This window comes from Bubalus bubalis, chromosome 7 (genome assembly GCF_019923935.1).
Source record: "Bubalus bubalis isolate 160015118507 breed Murrah chromosome 7, NDDB_SH_1, whole genome shotgun sequence".
Taxonomy (NCBI): Eukaryota; Metazoa; Chordata; class Mammalia; order Artiodactyla; family Bovidae; genus Bubalus; species Bubalus bubalis.
The window spans coordinates 82,312,130-82,333,607 of record NC_059163.1 but is presented as its reverse complement, the minus strand read 5'-3'; the positions used below and the strand labels follow the sequence as shown (position 1 = coordinate 82,333,607).

The window sequence follows — 21,478 nt, the reverse complement described above, 5'->3', positions numbered from 1 at the left end:
TTCAATAGCTATTTATTTCTCAGCTCCTAGAAAATGAGATAGAAGTAAGTAAGCATAACTCATCTTTGGGCAAAATCAACACATATATCCCAAAATCACTATAGTCTGAATTTCTATGGCATTTGGCCTTTTGGAAGTTTATTAACCTTTCTACTGGCCAAAATATAAATAATTCTGATTTATATATCATAAATAACCTGGTTCTCTATCTTCTTTACAAATAGAAGTCTCTTTGGAATCATATCATATGGTTTTCTTCTTTTTTTCCCTCAATTCAACCCAAAGAGTTAAACCAATGCCTGATTGTGAACTGAAAACTCAGTTAAAATATTCTTAATATGGTAACATTATCACCATAATTTTAAGACTCCTTAATCTACAATCTGTAAAATTCTAATGTTTTCTGTTTCCTTTCATCAAAGAGCAGTAGGACTGTGAACAGGTAATCATTTATTTGATTTTTTTAAACAACAGTTGCTCTGGCACTTAAGAAATTCTTAGTAGTATTGTAATTTCAGAACTTTCTAAACCAAATTAGTTGTATTTAACATAGAAGAATTCAAAACTAGATCATTCATGACCAACTGTTGTTGTTCAGTTGTTGTTCAGTTGCTAGGTCGTGTCTAACTCTCTGTGACCCCATGAACTGCAGCATGCCAGGTTTTCCTGTCTTTCACTATCTCCCAGAGTTTGCTCAAACTCATGTCCATTGAGTTGGTGATGCCATCCAACCATCTCATCCTCTGTCACCCCCTTCTCCTCTTGCCCTCAATCTTTCCCAGTATCAGGGTCTTTTCCAGTGAGTCAGCTCTTCACAGGTGGTCAAAGTATTGGAGCTTCAGCTTCAGCACCAGTCCTTCCAATGAATATTCAGGGTTGATTTCCTTGAGGATTGACTGGTTGGATCTCCTTGCAGTCCAAGGGACTCTCAAGAGTCTTCTCCAGCACCACAATTCGAAAGCATCAGTTCTCCAGTACTCAGTCTTCTTTATGGTCCAACGCTCACATCCACATGGAATGTGGAAAAACCATAGCTTTGACTATATGGACCTTTGTCAGCAACGTGATGTCTCCACTTTTTAATACACTGTCTAGATTTGTCATAGCTTTTCTTCCAAGGAGAACTGTCTTTAATTTCATGGCTTCAGTCACTGTCCACAGTGATTTTGGAGTCTAGGAAAATAAAATCTGTCACTGTTTCCACTTTTCTCCCATCAACTTGCCATGAAATGATGGGACCAGATGCCATATCTTCATTTTTTGAATGTTAAGCTTTAAGCCAGGTTTTTCACTCTCCCCTTTCACCCTCATCAAGAGGCTCTTAAGTTCCTCTTTGCTTTCTGCCATTAGGGTGGTATCATCTGCAAATCTGAGGTTGCTGATATTTCTCCTAGCGATCTTCATTCCAGCTTGGGATTCATCCAGCCCAACATTTCACCTGATGTACTCTGTAAATAGGCAGGGTGATAAGATACAGCCTTGATGTACTCCTTTCCCAATTTGGAACCAGTCCATTATTCCATGTCCGGTTCTAGCTGTTGCTTCTTGACCTGAATACAGGTTCCTAAGGAGGCAGGTAAGGTGGTATTCCCATCTCTTTGGGAATTTTCCACAGTTTCTTGTGATCCACACAGTCTAAGGCTTTACTCAATGAGGCAGAAGTATATATATATTTTTAATTCCCTTGCTTTTTCTATAATCCAACCAATGTTGGCAATTTGATTTCTGGTTCCTCTGCCTTTTCTAAATCTGGAAGTTCTCAGTTCATATACTGTTGAAGCCTAACTTGAAGGATATTGAGCATTACCTTGCTAGCATGTGAAATTAGCACAACTGTAGTTTGAACATTCTCTAGCATTTCCTTTGGGATTGAAATGAAAACTAACCTTTTCCAGTCCTATGGCCACTGCTGAGTTTTCCAAATTTGCTAGCATATTGACAGCAGTACTTTAACAGCATCATATTATAGGATTTTTAAATAGCTCAGCTGGAATTCCATCACCTCCACTAGCTTTGTTCATAATAAGGCTTCCTAAGGCCTGCTAGGCTTCACCCTCCAGGATGTCTGGCTCTAGTGAGTGACCACACCATGGCGGTTATCTGGGTCATTAAGACCTTTTTCATACAGTTCTTCTGTGTATTCTTGCCACTTCTTAATCTCTTCTACTTCTGTTAGGTCCATACCATTTCTGTCCTTTATTGTGCCCATCTTTGTATGAAATGTTCCCTTGGTATCTCCAATTTCCTTGAAGAGATCCCGAGTCTTTCCCATTTTATTGTTTCCTCTATTTCTTTGCATTGGTCATGTCCAATATATTTACAAATATTTATTTTTTACTAATTAAAAACCATATTATTATCTTAACTGAAAAAAATCTCATAGCAAAGCTTATGTTAATCTTGAATACTAATTTGGACTAAACTAACTGAACAAACCCTTCAAATGTTTAGCAAAGTTTGCTACTTTTCAGGCCTTTATCAGTAACCTTTGGCAAATTTGTCTTGCTGAGGAGATTCACAGGGAATAAACGGGAGGAAAAAAACTTCCCAAAACTTGTTTTTTCTGATTCAGAAAACCTTCAGTAGACAATTACTTTCAGATAAATCCTGGGACTCAAAATAAATGACAGACCTTGTTAGATACCAAAATATATTCAAGGAATCCAAATTAACTTCATCTGGCACTCAAACTCCAATTTTTGGAAGCAACTGTAGTTCCCTAGAGACTTGCCGTTAAGAAGCGCGCTTCTAGACTCAGCCCACGTCTTAGCCAAGGAAAGACTACTATCATTAGTTAGCAAGGGCTGCCTGGCAGAACGGAGTGAGGAGTGTTTCCCACGGCCTGTTTCCCATGAATTCTCCATCCCGAAATAAAATGTCTGGATAAAGTTTGTGTTAAAATTAAGAAAGGTCCTACTGTATAACACATGGAACTCTGCTCAGTGTTATATGGCAGCCTGGATATGGAAGGGGAGTCTGGGGGAGAAGGATACATGTATATGTATTGCTGAATCCCTTTGCTGTTCACCTGAAACTATCACAACATTGTCAACTGGCTATGCCCCAAAACAAAATACAGAGTTTTTTTAAAAAAGAAAAGAAGATGAAAGGTCCAGGTACAAGTAGGCATGCTAGTAATTTAGCACATGACACTTTTTAAGGACTGAATGAGAATGAGAAATTCTGATAGAATCAAGTAGTTATTAGCTACAGGAAAGAAAAAAATTATACCAGATTTGAAAGATAGTAATTATGAGCTTCAGTGATACTCCAGACCTTGATAAGTAGTATTTCATATGTGAATGAATTATATTTAATGTCCAACAATGGGGTAGGGGTACTACAAGAGCAAATTGTGTTCCCCCCACAGTGGAATACATTCAGCCATTAAGAAATACATTGTATAATAATTTTTAATGATATAGAAAATATTTCTATTTAATGAAAAAAATAAGTTATTAGAAAACTAGATGTGAGCATGCAACTAAACTAGAATGAATTCAGCAGAATGTTAACAATGGTTGCCCTAGATCATAAGAGTAAAGATGATTTTTGCTCATTTGCCTAATTTTTATAGGTCTACATTGAACATGTATACTCTTAAAACCAGCACACACACATAAAATGTTACGTTAAAGACAACAATCATAAAGAATTATGTAACACTAACAGTGAAGGATATAAAATGTAATTATTTATTTAGTGATATATCAGAGGGAAAATTAGTATTCACTCATTGCAGTTGTTCCCTATGTGTCCCATGTCACCTAACACCTGCCTTGCTGCAGTTATTTGTATACATGTATAGCACCTTTTCTCCTATATGAGGGGACATTCTTGCAGAATGATCTATGTGTCTTTCATTTTTGTGCTTCCCATGGTATCTGGATTAATGTTTTAAATCTAGTAAGAGGTCATTAAATGTTTTCTAAATGATTAACTAAACACAAAAATAGCTATGTTTTAGGACCATCGCTTGACTTAGGGGCATATCCAAATGTGAGTTACAATAAGCCTGGTTTTAATATAACTACATTCTAGCAGATTCTCTGCTTTCAAGAGAAAGAAATTCAGGATCCAGGAAATTTTTACGGGGCCCTAAATGTTTGGCAGGTTTTTACAAATGATGATGAATTAGCCTGACGTGGAACAATGGATAATTAAAGCTGGAAAGAACCACAAAATTCCTCTACTTGATCACCCAATTTTAGACTCAAGACCACGCCTGTTTTTCTGAAGAGAACCTCAGCCTTCGTGACTCTGGGTTCGGTGCTTCCAGCACTGCAACACACTGCTTCTGCGCTCCTGGGTAAACTGGCCTTGATGTGATGCACGTCACCTCTGAATAGGACTCAGTTACCTGGTACCAGGAAAATGTGCAAATGGCTTAAAATTTCTGGCCATTGTCTAGAAAAAGCAACCCATTTTTTGAGTGAAAAACAAAAAATAAGTGCTTTTGAAAAAAAGCTATAATAAACAGCTATAGCTAAGGAAAAATATCAGATGTACTTTTAAAGAACTATGAATAATAAACTATATATTTTTGTCTTAAAACAATAAATCTTATTAATATTACATGTAACAAAACATTTAAAACAATTTTTGTTCTATTAAATTTAGACTTTTAAATTTGCAAAGCCGAGACACTTTATTTCATTTGTTTCCTACTTTCCATTATTAGCCCTATTTTTCTATCAGTGTTCTTCATGACTAACTGGTATTATATAATTACTTGCCACTGTGAAATTAAGAATAATCCAAGAAAGCATGATCAAATCTTTTTGATTCTACAGTTAAGAAAAATAGGAATATTGTAAATTCTCAACTCATTGAAATGGATATTTTTAAGAAATTAGATATTAAAGAAATGAATATTGTGTTATTCTTTGTTTAATTCTTTCATAGTTTCACATAACTTATAAACAAACAAAAAATCTTTAACTTGGAAAAAATTAAGCCTGGCTCCTACACACCTTTATGGTTTCTTTTTTCAATAATCTCATATATCCACCTTTCACGCCACGCATAAAGAAGAATTTGTAGTTCCCTATACAGGACCTGTTATCTCATTCTGTGCCTTCAAGTGCCTCTACCTCAGCTAGCATACCTTCCAGAAAATCTGAGCTTATTTATCATCTTTTTATAGAAAAATTCCCCCAACTCTCCAGTTTCTCTTGAACATGCCATAACCATAACATAACTTGCCCCCAATACTGTAATCAATTATCTTTCTCATCCAATAGTTTGTGCATTCCTTAATAGAAAGCATCATCATGTTTTATTCCATTTTTTAATCGATATATTGCAAAATTTTGTTGCATAGTAGACTCAATAAATGACAATGGATTAACATACATGCATATATGTATACTGTCTTTGAATCTGAAGAAAAATCTAGGTGCCTTGGAAATACCCACAGAATTACTCACAGAATTCATTTGACTTAAGAGTTTGCATTACTGTGCTTTCATTTCTCCCAACATGCCATTCAGGGATATCCTTTTGAAAGTCATTAACATTATGAAAGGGCTTCCCTTGTGGATCAGCTGGTAAAGAATCTGCCTGCAATGCAGGAGACATGGGTTCAATCCCTGGGTTGGGAAGAACCCCTGGAGAAGGGAAAGGCTACCCACTCCAGTATTCTGGCCTAGAGAATTATATACAGTCCATGGGGTTGTATATAATGCTCAAACTACCACACAAGTACACTCATCTCACACGCTAGCAAAGTAATGCTCAAAATTCCCCAAGCCAGGCTTCAGCAATACGTGAACCATGAACTTCCAGATGTTCAAACTGGTTTTAGAAAAGGCTTAGGAACCAGAGATCAAATTGCCAACATCCACTGGATCATCAAAAAAGCAAGAGAGTTCCAGAAAAACATCTATTTCTGCTTTATTGGCTATGCCAAAGCCTTTGACTGTGTGGATCACAATAAACTATGGAAAATTCTGAAAGAGATGGGAATACCAGACCACCTGACCTGCCTCTTGAGAAATCTGTGTGCAGATCAGGAAGCAACAGTTAGAACTGGACATGGAACAACAGACAGGTTCCATATAGGGAAAGGAGTATGTCAAGGCTGTATTTTTGTCACTGTGCTTATTTAACTGATATACAGAGTACATCATGAGAAATACTGGGATGGATGAAGCACAAGCTGGAATCAAGATTGCTGGAAGAATATCAATAACATCAGATATGCAGACGACACCACCCTTATGGCAGAAAGTGAAGAGGAACTAAAGAACCTCTTAATGAAAGTGCAAGAGGAGAGTGAAAAAGTTGGCTTAAAGCTCAACACTCAGAAAACTAAGATCATGGCATCCCGTCCCATCACTTCATGGCAAATAGATGGAGAAAGAGTGGAAACAGTGTCAGACTTTATTTTCTTGGGCTCCCAAATCACTGCAGATGGTGACTACAGCCATGAAATAAAAAGATGCTTACTCCTTGGAAGAAAACTTATGACCAATCTAGATAGCATATTAAAAACAGAGACATTAGTTTGCCAACAAAGATCTGTCTTGTCAAGGCTGTTGTTTTTCCAGTGGTCATGTATGGATGTGAGAGCTGGACTATAAAGAAATCTGAGCGCCAAAGAATTGATGCTTTTGAATTGTGGTGCTGGAGAAGACTCTCGAGAGTCCCTTGGACTGCAAGGAGATCCAACCAGTCCATCCTAAAGGAAATCAGTCCTGAATATTCATTGTAAGGACTGATACTGAAGCTGAAACTCCAATACTTTGGCCACCTGATGTGAAGAACTGATTCATTTGAAGACTGTGATGCTAGGAAAGATTGAAGGCAGGAGGAGAAGGAGACAAGAGAGGATGAGATGGTTGGATGGCATCACCGACTCAATGGACATGAGTCTGAGTAAACTCCGGGAGCTGGTAATGGACAGGCTGATGGACAGTTGGTGATGCAGCCTGGCGTGCTGCAGTCCATGGGGGTCACAAAGAATCAGACACAGCTGAGCGACTGAACTGAACTGAACTTTATGAAAAGATCGTCAGTTGCATGCACAGGAAGAAAAATCCAAGGTTAAAGATACTGAGATACCACTTCTTATTGACTATATTGTCAAAAATTCAAAAGACTGATAAAATATTCTGTTAACAAGGCTGTGGGAAAACATATACTCTCATACATCATAGTGGTGCAGAGTGGTGCAACCTCTAAGGACAGAATGTGAAATGTTACAGCCACTATGGAAAACAGAATGGAGTTTCCTGAAAAAATTAAAAATAGGACTACCATATGTAGGACTACCATATGGTCAGTCCAGTCTGGAGAAGGGCATGGCAACTCGCTCCAGTATTCTTGCCTGGAGAATCCCATGGACAGAGGAGCCTGGTGGGCTACAGTCCATAGGGTCACAAAGAGTCAGACATGACTGGAACGACTTAGCACACATATGATCCAGCAATCTTACTTTTGGATATTTGTCCAGAAGAATTGAAAATGAGATTTTAAAGAGATACTGGCTGTTGAATGTTCGCTGCAGCATTATTTGCAATAGACAAGAAATGTCCTTTGACAGATGAATGAATAAAGAAAATATGGTATATATGCACAGTGGAATATTATTCAGCCTTAAAAAGGAAGAAAATCCTATCATAGGCTACAACGTGAATGAAACTTGAGGACAAATACAGCATAAATCCATTTCTTGAGGTGTCTGAAGTAGTCAGAGTCATAGAAACCAAGTGGAATGGTGGCTGCCAGGGGCTAGAGGGAGAAGAAGATGGAGAGTTGCTCTTCAGTGGGTATAGAGTTCTAGCTATGCAAGATGAGAAGTTCTAGACATCTGCTGTACAACCCTGTGTACATACTATACTGTACATTAAATAATTTGCTAAGAGGGTAGATTTCATGTGTTTTTACCACAATTTTTCTAAAAGTGAAAGAACTTTAAAAGATACCTTTTTATCTTTCTGACAGTACATTTTTTTAAGGGGCAGTTGGATTTTTTAGTCTCTTTGTACCTCCCAGAATTTGTCCCAGCTGTGATTTTTTTTAGTATTTATTTTTATGTATTTATTTGGCTGTGACACATCTTCATGGTGGCATGTGGCATATCTAGTTTGAGCATGCAGACTCTTAGTTGCAGCCTGTAGGATCCTGATCCCCAGTGAGGGACTGAACTCACACCCCCTGAATGGGAAGCATGGAGTCCCAGCCACTGGACCACCAGAGAAATCCCTTGACAGTACATTTTAACCATGAATTTAATCATGTAAAAACAATCTCACAAGTCCAAAATCTGGTATATTCTATAAAACAAATGTCCTGGAGTTTTCAAAAAAATATGTTTGAAAAAAATTAAAGAAGAGGGATCATTCTAGTTTAAAAGAAACTAAAAGATATAATCTGTGCTGTGCTTAGTCTCTCAGTCATGTCTGACTCTTTGCAACCCCATGGACTATAGCCTGCCAGGCTCCTCTGTCCATGGGGATTTTCTAGGCAAGAATACTGGAGTGGGTTGCCATGCCCTTCTCCAGGGGATCTTCCCAACCCAGGGATCAAACCCAGGTCTCCTGCATTGCAGGCGGATTCTTTACCATCTGAGGAAGCCCAAAAGACATAAGAACCTAATACAATTTCTAAATCTTAAGCCTTCATTCAATCCTGAATTTTTAAAAAATATATATCTGTAAAAGTCATTTTTCTAGTTAATACTTCTGGGTAACAAAGTGTCCCCAAAACACAATGGCTTAAAAAGAAAACAGTAATTATTATGTCATGACTCATGGTTTCTAACGGTCAGAATTCAGGGAGGGCTGCACATGGTGAAGATTCTGGTCTCCAGTGTTTCTTGAGGCTGCAGTCAGATGGTGACTAGAGCTGAAAACTTTGCAGCTGGAACAGCTGCTAGCTGGCAGGGCATCTCCTCACTGGAGGCTCTTTTCTTATTGTTTGTTTGTTTTTAATTAATTTCTTTATTTTAACTGGACGATAATTATTTTACAGTATCATGATGGCTTCTGCCATACATCACCATGAACTGGCCATAGGTATACATGTGCCCCCCGTCCTGAACCCAGCCTCCCACCTCTCTCTCCCCACTCCCCTCTAGGCTGTCCCAGAGCACCGGCTTTGGGTGCCCTCTTTCATGCATCAAGCTTGAACTCATGCTGGTTACCTGTTTCACATATGATAATGTGTATGTTTGATGCTATTCCCTCCAATCATCCCACCCTCTCCTTTGTGACATCTCCCTCAGGCTTCTAGGGGCTTCCTCACAGCAAAAAGCCCTCAGGCACTCACACAGAACTCATCACGTGTCAGGATGACCAAGGCAGAAGCAGAACTGCCTGGGGTTCAGAAGTCACAGCAGCATGTCTGCTCACACGCTGCTTGCCTGCATTCAGAGGGAGGAGAATTTGATTCCACCTCTCCACGAGGGAGTGACAGAATTTTAGAAGAGAGAGAAACTGGTGGGGTGGGGCACATCTTTGGAAAATATGATTTATCACAGACAACTATGGAACAAATAGAGCAATTTAAATAGGAACTGGACAATAGATGATATTGAATTAATTATGTCTTCTTAGACATTGAAGAAGGCAATGGCACCCCACTCCAGTACTCTTGCCTGGAAAATCCCATGGGCAGAGGAGCCTAGTAGGCTGCAGTCCATGGGGTTGCGAAGAGTCGGACACGACTGAGCGACTTCACTTTCACTTTTCACTTTCATGCATTGGAGAAGGAAATGGCAACCCACTCCAGTGTTCTTGCCTGGAGAATTCCAGGGATGGGGGGAGCCTGGTGGGCTGCCGTCTATGGGATCGCACAGAGTCAGACACGACTGAAGCGACTTAGCAGCAGCAGCAGACATGATTATATTTGATTTTATAGTGTTCTTAGATGATGCATGCTAAGGATTTAGTGGCAGTGTTTTACTATCTGCAACTTATTTTCAAGTGATTTAGCAAAATAACAGGTACATTTAAGGGAGAAACAAAGAAAATACCAAGCAAATGGAGTGAAATGTAAGCAGCTGGAGAATAGGTAAAGAATATACAGATGTTCGTTGTCCTAATTTTTTGCTTTTCTATAGGTTTTTTTTTTTTTTTTTTTTTTTTTAATTTTTTTTTTTAAATTTTATTTTATTTTTAAACTTTACATAACTGTATTAGATTTGCCAAATATCAAAATGAATCCGCCACAGGTTTACATGTGTTCCCCATCCTGAACCCTCCTGGTCCTCTGAGTGGGGAATAATGTAAGTCAGGTCATATTATGTCTCTGCTCACGTCTTCCAGACCTCCTTCTTCAGTGTAGAAGCTTGACTCCTTACCGTGACCTACAGGACCCCGTGGGAACTGAACCCTTACCTCCCTGATATTATCTCCAGGCAGAGGGAGCAGCAAGTACAAAAACCCCATAAGTGTGCTTTGTGTGTTTTAGGAACAGCGGGTAGTTTACAATATTCTATTTTAATTGCTGCCTCTCAAGCATCTTCTCCATAAACCCCTATGTACCACATCTCAGAGAGCTTCTGCTGCTGCTGCTGCTAAGTCGCTTCAGTCATGTCCGACTCTGTGCGACCCCATAGATGGCAGCCCACCAGGCTCTCCCATCCCTGGGATTCTCCAGGCAAGGACATTTAGTGTGATGTAAAGCCTCGGTTCCCTGCCTACTCACTCTTTTCTTGGTTGTAGGAACTTCTGCTCTAGAAGAACTCAGTCAAAGCCAGATCAATTCTCACTGTACCCCAAAATGCCTGAGAATTCTGTTTAGGAAAGGAAAATCAGAGCTAGCCAGGATAATGTAAGAAAGTTCTGTTCAAATTAGAATTTCACCTATTTGATATTCCCTGCAGGATGCTCGGTTCTGTTTCAATCTGACCTCCAAGGCATATTGTATTGTATTATAACTGAGGTTCAGGGTGTCTCAGCGTTCCCTGTAGTAACCAGTAGGATCTTAATAAGGTTTCACTTTGCGGGGTTTAATGCACGGCCTTTCTCCGCGGCTGCCTTCCACTAACGCTCAGTGTTCTATTGGACCTCGCTTGCCTGAGGGCCCAGATAGTTGTGCTGCCTGCTACAGGCCTCAGTGATGTCCTGTCTTGGATGGAGGCCCCCATGGAAGCCACATTGTCATTGCATATATTTGCTCCTGAGGTTTTGGTCTTGGGTCTCAGCAGAATTGTGGTTCTTTCTGAAGGTCATATGATACTGTCTTCAGGGCAGGTATCAGTCCCACAGATAATTGGGCCTTTTGATTTCCAAGATGAGGAGGTTGGCCACATCTTTCCTTCCAAACCAGTGAACCCTGTGTTCAGTACGGCTTGTGGATAAACTCAGTGTGTCAGGAACTCAGCAAGGTAATAACAACAACACAGGTCTCTCTTATTAGAAGTTAGATATTTAATAGATATTAGAAGTCAGGGTTCAAAAGTGTTACCAGGCCATCTGAGCGCTCACTGCATTGGCATCAGTAAAGTGAGCAAACCCAGGTGAGATTGCTATCCTGGGTGAAAAATGCTAAGACTCATCTAGAGAAAACAAGACAGGGAAATGCCAGGGAGGCTTGGCTAGGTGTCCTCCGTACTAAAATTATAATTCTGAAATTGCCATTTTCCAGTTTGGCAAAAGCCTTTAAAAGAAATCTTCCTATCCTTTAACACACTAATTCCATTCCTAGGAATCTATTCTAGATTTTTTTTAAAGTGCTAATTGTAATAAGAAAAGACAATGGAAATAAATGATGTCCGACTGAAAGGAAATGCTTACATAGTGTCCACTTAGGCTATTATGCAGGTTTAAACATTTGTGTGTACAAATAATTTGGCAATAATATGAGAAGTTAAGATATGTATATTTATGTTAGTTGCTCAGTCACGTCAGATTCTGCAACCCATGCACACGTCAGCCTCCTCTGTCCATGGAATTCTCCAGGCAAGAATACTGGAGTGGATTGCCATTCCCTTTTCCAGGGTATCTTCCCAACCCAGGGATCGAACCTGCATTGCAGGCAGATTCTTTACCTCCTGAGCCACCAGGGAAACCCTATATTATGTATAACTAGGATTCAAAATTATATATAAGGTATCAGAATCTTGCTTAAAAAAAACTACAGATAAAAGTACTGAAAAGAAATGGATATTTGGATGTTGAAATTGGGGACTTTTTTCTTTCTGCTTTTCTGTATTTTATAATTTTTCTTTTAATGAGTTTCCATTATCTTTTTTTAACAGATAAAGCACTGACTTTTAAAGTACTAACACAGGAGTTTCTATTAACAAAAAATGATCAAGTCAGTTCAACTATGAATTACCATTTATAGAAATTATTTAAGTCACGGTATTATATTAGGGGATTTGGTTCAACAATACTTTTTGAGCATCTAAAGTCTCTTTTTCTTCAAATTTTAAAATATTAACACCTTGTAAAATTCCATAGGATAAGTGGTGAAACACTAATATTTCTGTAATTCTGCTTTTTCCCTGACACAACTGTATGGACTGCAACAAGAACAAGGTGATAAGCCAGAAGGGCCCCTGAACAGGAGAGAAAGAGACAAAGGGAACCTGTTGATACCTTGTGCCAGGCCATGGGCACCATGCTTGTTGTGAAAGTGAAAGTGTTAGTCACTCAGTCCTGTCCGACTCTTTGCGAGCTCATGGACTGTAGCCTGCCAGGTGTCGCTGTCCATGGAATTGTCCAGGCAAGAATACCGGAGTGGATTGCCAGGCTCTTCTGGAGGGGATCTTCCTGACCTAGGAATCAGACCTGTGTCTCCTGCCTCGTAGATGGATTCTTTACCATCTGAACCACCAGGGAAGTCCACACTTGTCATAAGGGACTCTATTTCATTCTAGCAGCAATTCCATGAGGCTTTGTGTATATTAACTTATTCAGTTCTCAACAGCAATTCTATGAGGCACATCATAGATGAGGAAACTGGGGCTCAAAGAAATTCCCTAATTTGACCAAAGAGAAACAGTAAGAGAAAAGTTTTCATTCTTTCTCTGTCATTGTGCTTTCTTGATAGACTATACCTGGCCCACATTCAGAACCTTGAAGAGCCTCATTTTTAAACAGAATTAAGCCACACTGCTTTTCATACTATTCATGGGGTTCTCAAGGCAAGCATACTGAAGTGGTTTGCCATTCCCTTCTCCAGTGGACCACATTCTGTCAGATCTGTCCTCCATGACCCGCCCATCTTGGGTTGCCCCACGGGCATGGCTCAATTTCATTGAGTTAGACAAGGCTGTGGTTGGAAGGAATGATGCTAAAGCTGAAACTCCAGTACTTTGGCCACCTCATGCGAAGAGTTGACTCATTGGAAAAGACTCGGATGCTGGGAGGGATTGGGGGCAAGAGGAGAAGGGGACGACAAAGGATAAGATGGCTGGATGGCATCACTGACTTGATGGACATGAGTCTGAGTGAACTCCGGGAGTTGGTGATGGACAGGGAGGCCTGGCGTGCTGCGATTCATGGGGTCGCAAAGAGTCAGACATGACTGAGCGACTGATCTGATCTGAAGCCACACTGCTTAATCTGGTTTCTCATCCTAAGGGACATATTATGCACAAACATGAGAGAAACAGTGATAGAGCAATGGGAGTGGGAAATAAAAGCTGAGAAGGAAAGTAGGAGCTCACAGCCCCCCCACGCAAACAAAAACAAAAACACCTAATAAAAAGCACCCAAGAACTCAAAAAGCATAGCTATGCAGTAGAATAGAACGGTTTTCTGACAAAACATACGAGTCTATGCAAAGCTGAGATAATTGGTATATTTAATATTTTATTTTTCATATATTCTGTAATACAGGAGGAACGTAGTACCTGAAAGCTATTCTGCACAAAGATCATCCTAACTCCTCCCCAAGGGCTCTGAATGGATGAGGTGTTTGTTTTGTTTTTGTTATACTTAAGAATCTAGTAGAAGACTTACAAATATGAGGTGATTACTAAACTGAGGCCCCTCAGAATATGCAATATCCAAATTCAGAGCTTGTTTTTTGTCTAAGTAAAAGCCAAGAATAGACTTAACAGCTACTTAGTTATTGATATGCCTTGAAATATTCTGCTAGAACAATGTAGAAGTAGAATTGAAACATCAACCAAAGCTTTGTGTGTTACTGTGGTTTCAGTTGAACACCGCACTTTGTATCCACACAGTTTCTGTGGTTTAACTTTAGGCTGTTCTCTGTGGTTTTCCCATAGAACAGGAATGCGTCAGCAGCACAGCTCCGCTTCCTGTGTAGGCTGGAAACTGTTAACTGCGACGTTTGGAGATCGTCTCCGAGAGTTCTCTGCCATATGTTAAACTAAACTCGATATGAAAAATCATATCAGTTTCTAGTTTCCCAGAGCATTAAAGAGGTAAAAAAAAGAGCTCAAGCTTTATAAATATAAAAAGCATCTGTCTGCACAGGAAATTCTACTCTGTTATTTTGCAAATGATCCCTACTTATATTTACAAGAGAAATCAGATCTGATGAAGCATATAGGAAGTAACGCACCATTTTGTTCAGAATTTTTAAATATATATTCATAACTCGGAATGGCTGGCTGGACTGTGAACTAACCAGCATCGAACAGAGCTCTCAGCAGCACTGCCCAGCATGCTCTTAAGCATTTATGTTTCCAAGTGAAAGGAGATGGAATATTTTGATAGTGTGCTACTAACTTAAACATTTCTATCAGATGTCATTTTTGTTTAAATGCTCCCACCACTCTTCCCAATTCAGGAAGAGCATTCACAAAATGTTTGGCACAATTTTTGTTCTAATTTTTTACTTCTCCTTGACTCTCTGAGCCTTGAAAGAATTCTCTTCATAGTCACCCAACCAGTTGCAGATATCCTTGAGTTCATCTTCAGTAACCTTCTTGAGAAATCCCTTTCTGTGACTTCCTCTCCACTTGCCTCCACATTGTCACCTCTGGTTTCATCATTTCTTATGCTCTGACCCACCATTCCCTCATAAGACTGACAGCTGAAACCTGTAACTAGAACCCTGGCCATTCTACAGAGAACTTCACATTGCCCTTATAATACTCCATATCTTACCAGCAGTCCTTTCTGGGTATATATGGCTCTACACCCACTGACTCACTTCATCAATTCAGTCTCCAACATTTAGGCTTGATTTCAGATTGTTTTCTTGCCTCACAGAAAGTACTCAAAGACGTCCACCAAAATATTGGTGCCTTCCTGCCTCTTTTTTAATCTAAAAGCCTATCCATGTCAGTTTTACCAACTAAACTCTATTTAACCATGAAACCATAAACATTTTCTTCCATTTTTTTTCCCTATCTTTATCTTGCCTCTTTTGACTCATTGTTCATTCTTTTACTAACTTAAGGCTCCTCTTGCTCTAGGTACCATTTATTTCCCTTCTTTTTTCCAATATCATTTGTTGTTAATTATTACTCATCCATCACCAAGTTTTGCCCACTTTTACTACTTTCTCTTGTTTATAAGTTGCTGTCTCTTCTGCTAAGCTTTCACTTGCAGTTCCATAAATCAGCAGTCCCCAGCCTTTTTGGCATCAGGGGCCATTTTTGTGGCAGACAGTTTTTCCACAGACCATGATAGGGGGCGGGTGGTGTTTGGTTTTGGTTTCGCTCACCTTTTGCTATGCAGCCCAGTTCCTAACTGTCCACAGACCAGTGCTGGTCCATGGCCCGATGGTTAGGGCCCCTGCCCTAAATAATACTGAAAAAATATATTAATCTCTCAGTGTAGTCCTGATGCTCTAGTCTGAAGATGAAAAAATAGCACCACTTCCTCCACAAGAGTCAGAAGGAGGGCACTCATGGTACATCAATAATTTTTATTAAAGAAAATTTCTAATTTTCTAACTCCCCCAACCATTTCACTATTTGTCTCTTTCATATCCTATTCTATGTCCACCTGAAAAGAATGTACTGTAATTCAATTCAATTCTGATGTTAACTGCTTGTATTAGCATCAGACTCCACAGGTTTAAGGGCCTGGTTCCCAAGAAAACTGCCTTTACCTCAGATGCCAGCCCCAAGTGGCTGAGGGATCCGCCAGGTCTCCTGGTTACAAATTCAGGCTTTCCCCCATCCCCTCAGGTTGCACAAGTTGCTAGAATGGCCCACAGACCTCAGGAAAGCACTGCCATTATGATTCCAGTCTTATTATACAGGATACACAGAGCACAGGGCCTGGGGAAGAACACAGCGCTTCTCTGCCACTCATGGTGAGGCCAGGCCACGTCAGTGTGTTCACCAGCCGAGAGGCACCACTGGCCTTCAGCGTCCAGGGTTTTCATTGGGATTCCATTACATTGACATGTTTGATTAAATCACTGGCCACATGCAAACTTAATTTCCAGCCCTCTCTTTCCTCCTTTCCTTCAGAGAAGCTCAGTTTGATATCATGTAGGTTAAAGCTCCAACCCTCTAATTACATGATTGCTCTTTCTGGCCTCAGTTCAGTTCAGTTCAGTTGCTCAGTCGTGTCCAACTCTTTGCGACCCCATGAATCGCAGCACACCAGGCCTTCCTGTCCATCACCAACTCCCAGAGTTTACCCAAACTCATGTGCATCGAGTCGGTGATGCCATCCAGCCATCTCATCCTCTGTCATCCCCTGCTCCTCCTACCCTCAATCCCTCCCAGCATCAGGGTCTTTTCCAATGAGTCAACTCTTCGCATGAGGTGGCCAAAGTATTGGAGTTTCAGCCTCAGCATCAGTCCTTCCAATAAACACCCAGGACTGGTCTCCTTTAGGATGGACTGGTTGGATCTCCTTGCAGTAGCCTATCCCTATTCTGAGGCATTAGCATAAGCTATGTAGGGCCCACTGTGAGTCACCTCAAAAGCATAAACTGTTAGGACTCTCCATGAATAACAAAGAACTTCTATCACTAGGGAAATTTTATGGGTTTAGAGTTTTCCTCCCAGGAACCAGGGACAAAGACCAATCAAATTCCTTAGTAACAACAATCAATCCTCAAGACGGTGAACGGTCAAAGATTTGTTACCACTTCCCATACAAGACAAGTGGTCCAGGCCCTCACCCTGAAATTTAGGTTTCAATGGCTTTTATCTTGGGCCCTCAGATGAAACTGAAACTAAAATAACTGCATTTTCACATCCTCTTAATTGTTCATTGGCTAAGCTGCCTGATGATACAAAAGTCAACAGATCTTGACTTCTGTGTTTGTCAGGCTGGGATAAAGGAATCTGGGCTGAGTTTGGAGACCCAGAAGCCTTGGCCCCAGTCTACGTGGATAGACTACAGAGGCTTTCACACAAATGGGAGGTCCTACAGTTACCCAGGGTAGTCAGAGGGTGGCTAAGGCACCTCCTCACTCACAGAACCTCTGTCCTGGTTAGAGTTTTGCAGAGTTTTGCACCTCTCTCTCCCTCTTCTTTCCTAACAAAGCCCTCTCATAAAACTAGTTCTAAAGAGAATGCATGTGACACAAAACAGTTTAATGAATTGTTTTGTTACGCTTATTGAAAAAGAAAATGAAACCTTTAAAAAAAAGTATTCATCTTCTCTATAATGACTAATTTTACAAATTCCATGGTAAGCCAAGGCATACAGGTATTTGGTAAAACATTATTCTAGATGTTTCTGGGAAGATATTTTTTAGATGGGATAACATTTAAGTTAATAGGTTGACTAAAACATATTACCCTTCATAATGTGGGTTGGTCTCATCTGATCACTAAAGGCCTGAACAGAAAAGACTGACCTCCCCAGAAGAAGAGGAAATTCTGGCATACCCAACTACTATATATATATATGAGTGTTAGGTCTCTTTAGTCATGTACGACTCTGTGCAACCCTATTGGACTGTAGCCTACCAGGCTTCTCTGTCCATGGGATTCTCCAGGCAAGAATACTGGATTAGGTTGCCATGCCCTCCTCATATATACACACACACACACACATACATATTTATACAATACACAAACATACACATATACATACATCCTGTTGGTTATATTTCTCTGGAAAATCCTAACTAACACACTCTTATTAATAATATTGTGTAATAATACAAAATATCAAGTGTCCATAACTGATCAGTATAAATGTGCTTTTATTCTATGTATACCAAAGAAATAAACTGTGGTCTGCATTCTCACCTGTACCCTCTGACCATAGAAGTTAAATGGTTACAGACCATCCCTGCTGCTGCTGCTGCTAAGTTGCTTCAGTCGTGTCCAACTCTGTGCGACCCCATAGATGGCAGCCCACCAGGCTCCCCCGTCCCTGGGATTCTCCAGGCAAGAACACTGGAGTGGGTTGACATTTCCTTCTCCAATGCATGAAAGTGAAAAGTGAAAGTGAAGTCGCTCAGTTGTGTCCGACTCTTAGCGACCCCATGGACTGCAGCCTACCAAGGTCCTCCGTCCCTGGGATTCTCCAGGCGAGAGTACTGGAGTGGGGTGCCATTGCCTTCTCCCTAGGCCTTTACATTTTCCATGAAGTACCTTGTTCTCTATCAATCTTTTTTCTTCATTCTTACTCAAATGGCTAATGAAATAAGCACAAATAAGTCAGACTTGTATACTTTACTTCAAGGACAGTAAATGTGAATCACCAAATTTCTGTCCAAAATATCCTATTGGTTCCTTATGTTTCTTAAGAAGTAACAATGCTAAAGAAACAAATAATGTGAAATCGCCATTCAATTACATTTCTAAAGAACATTAAAATATAATTGAAATAGATGCATATGTTAAAGTATATTTGTAAATACCTGTTGAATTTCAAGGAATATTTTAGGTGTTTTATCATTTTTATCGAATATTCTATTTTACTTCATGTATGTATGCAGACTAAAACATTTGTAATAGTTTCTATTCATTGTTATTACTTATAAACAAGAAAAGCTTACTTTAATAGGAAATCAACTACCAACATTAGCATAATATGTAAGACTTGAAATGATAAATCCCTGTCAATTAAAGTCAATAAGTATGAGTAAATTAAAATGATAAATAATTGTATTATATTTATTATAAATTATATATTTTTATACCATATATAATATGTGTATGTAGATATATAGATCTATAGATACAAAAACTTTCTAAGATACTGTTGCTTCTTATTAACTGGTTTTTTAATACCATTTAGAATTTAAAAGCAGCAGATATGATAAGTTTGGAAGGCAAGGAAAGCTAGCTGAACTAATTTTTACATGAGTGTACTTGTTTATAGCAAGTTTATTCTGAAATTAGAGTTAACAAACCTAACAATTTTGAGCATTCACTCACTCTACACCTGTATGATTGCTTGGCCTCATATTAAAGTGGCTTTTAACTTCATTTTCTGTGAATTCCAAAACAGCTGTTAATTCTAGAAATACTTATTTTTGTATAGTTTCTTTTTAATTTAATAATAATAATGTTAATATTATTTTGCTTCTATTTTTTATGTGTCCAACATTTATCTAAAGTTGAGCAGCCTTACCTCCCAGTTTATAGTGATACCAGTTTGTGTATAAATTTTTTTTTTTATAACCAAATAATAAGCTTTAATTTAAATATGTTACAGTGGAACATAACAATTCTTTTGAAGTATAAAAATAACATTTTTTCCATTTGCAAGTAGTATCTGCTACAGAGTATAAAAAGAACATTGATGCTATGAATTGTACACATTACCACTCCATTCCCAAGCCTGGACCCTCTCTTCTCCATGCAACACTACTCTGCAATCTTGAGGCCCTGCCAAGGGGCCAAGCTACTTCAGAAGTAGCTATCCTTAATAACAGAATTGGGTATTATCTCTCTTAAACTAGTCTCTATGGGGTTTTGGTGGGGGGTCAGTTCTATAGATAAAAAACTTTTTAAAAACTTAATCTAAAATTCTGGGAATTGCTCTTTTTTGAATATCTGTTTTTTCCAGGAGACAGAAAAATGGCAGAGAGAAGCTGGAGCATTAAGATCAACAATTTTGATCAATTAAATCAAAGATTTTCACTGATGCAGATGAGCTTCAAGACATACAGACACTCAAAGAGAAAGCCAAAATCTCAAGAGTGTACACACACGCGCATGCATGCACACACACACACACCCCTACCCATTTATCCTCTGTTTACAGAATGATAGACCAACGATAGACAAGTGAGTTCAGTTTTCAGATAGAGTTAACTTATTCAGAGAGGTGAGTTCATCTTTCAGATAGAGTTCTTGTTCACATATCATTTTAAAAAACAGAATTGAAGTCTTGCTAGATACAGTAAACCTTTCCCTGCCTTCTAAATCAGACTGCTCTAGACATGATTTGCTTATCTCCTTGTTCTCTAATAAAACTGACATCCACAAAGCGCAGGTTGCTTTACATTGAATGGTTCCAGTCATTATACTAATGTTCATATATCAGCGTTTGGTAGGGGTTTTTTTCTTCATCTTCAGAAATGTAACTTAAGATATTAGCCATTTCTGGCTGCTCTTCTCTGCCAGATATGTCAGTGTAGTGCAGTGTGAGGGAGTCCAGGCTTCGCATCCAAATAGGCCTGAATTTAGATCCTGACTCAGCTGTCTCCTAGCTGTCTGGTTTGTCTGACTGTAAAATGGGGATCATAATATCCAGTTCCTTATGAGTGATGAAATTATATAAGAGCTGCCACATTGAGCATTCAGTGTATATGTGTTCCCTGCCACCACCCTCAACAACATTCACCCTGGAAACCTTGCACCAGGTTCCGCTTCTGACCTCTTCCTTTTTGTCATCCATGAACTAAGCATCTACACAATCAAAAAGGTTTGAATTATGTCTGAGCCAAAAGTCAATGATAACAGTTGAAATATTCTGCTGCCTCTCAGAAGCTTCTGTCACGTCCTACTCTTTGCAACTCCATGGACCATAGTCCGCCTAGCTCCTCTGTCCATGGGATTCCCCAGGCAAGAGTACTAGAGTGGGTTGCCATGCCCTCTTCCAGGGGATCTTCCCAACCTAGGGATCGAACCCATGTCTCCTGCATCTCCTGCATTGTGGGCAGATTCTTTCCCATTGGGCCACCGGGAAAGGCCTTATTTACTCTAAGTGTACACTATTAGCAGAATAAAGAATGTAAGTCAAAGAACCAATCAGTTTTGACCTTTAAGTAAGTAATATTTGAGACTGTCCTTGAAAGGTGGATAGAATTTAGCCTGAAAGACACATAGGTAGAGAAGCATTCTTTACAGAGGACAGGGATATTAGCCCTAGAACACAAGCATTTGCAGAATAAGGAGTAATTCCATTTTCTCCTTAGAGAGTGTATGTGGGGGAAGATAAAACTCAAGAAGGAATATGGGCCTGCTTCATCACAGATTCTGAGTGCCAGGTAAAGGAGTTTAACTTAGTAGAAAATATGGAGTTATTATTATTTCCTAAGCAAAAGAGTTTTGCTTTAGGAAGATTTTTCTGGTGTGAGCATATGGGATATGGGCTTCCCTGGTGGCTCAGATAGTAAAGAATCTGCCTTCATTGCGGGAAACCTGGGTTCTGTCCCTGGGTCGGGAAGA

At 39.5% G+C, this 21,478-nt stretch overlaps 1 protein-coding gene across 1 annotated transcript in view; it reads left to right on the top strand.

Annotated features, from left to right (window-relative positions):
* Window positions 1-21,478, top strand: part of NDST3 (N-deacetylase and N-sulfotransferase 3) — a 185,430-nt gene that overhangs the window by 110,554 nt on the left and 53,398 nt on the right. The gene's annotated exons all lie outside the window — the stretch shown is intronic.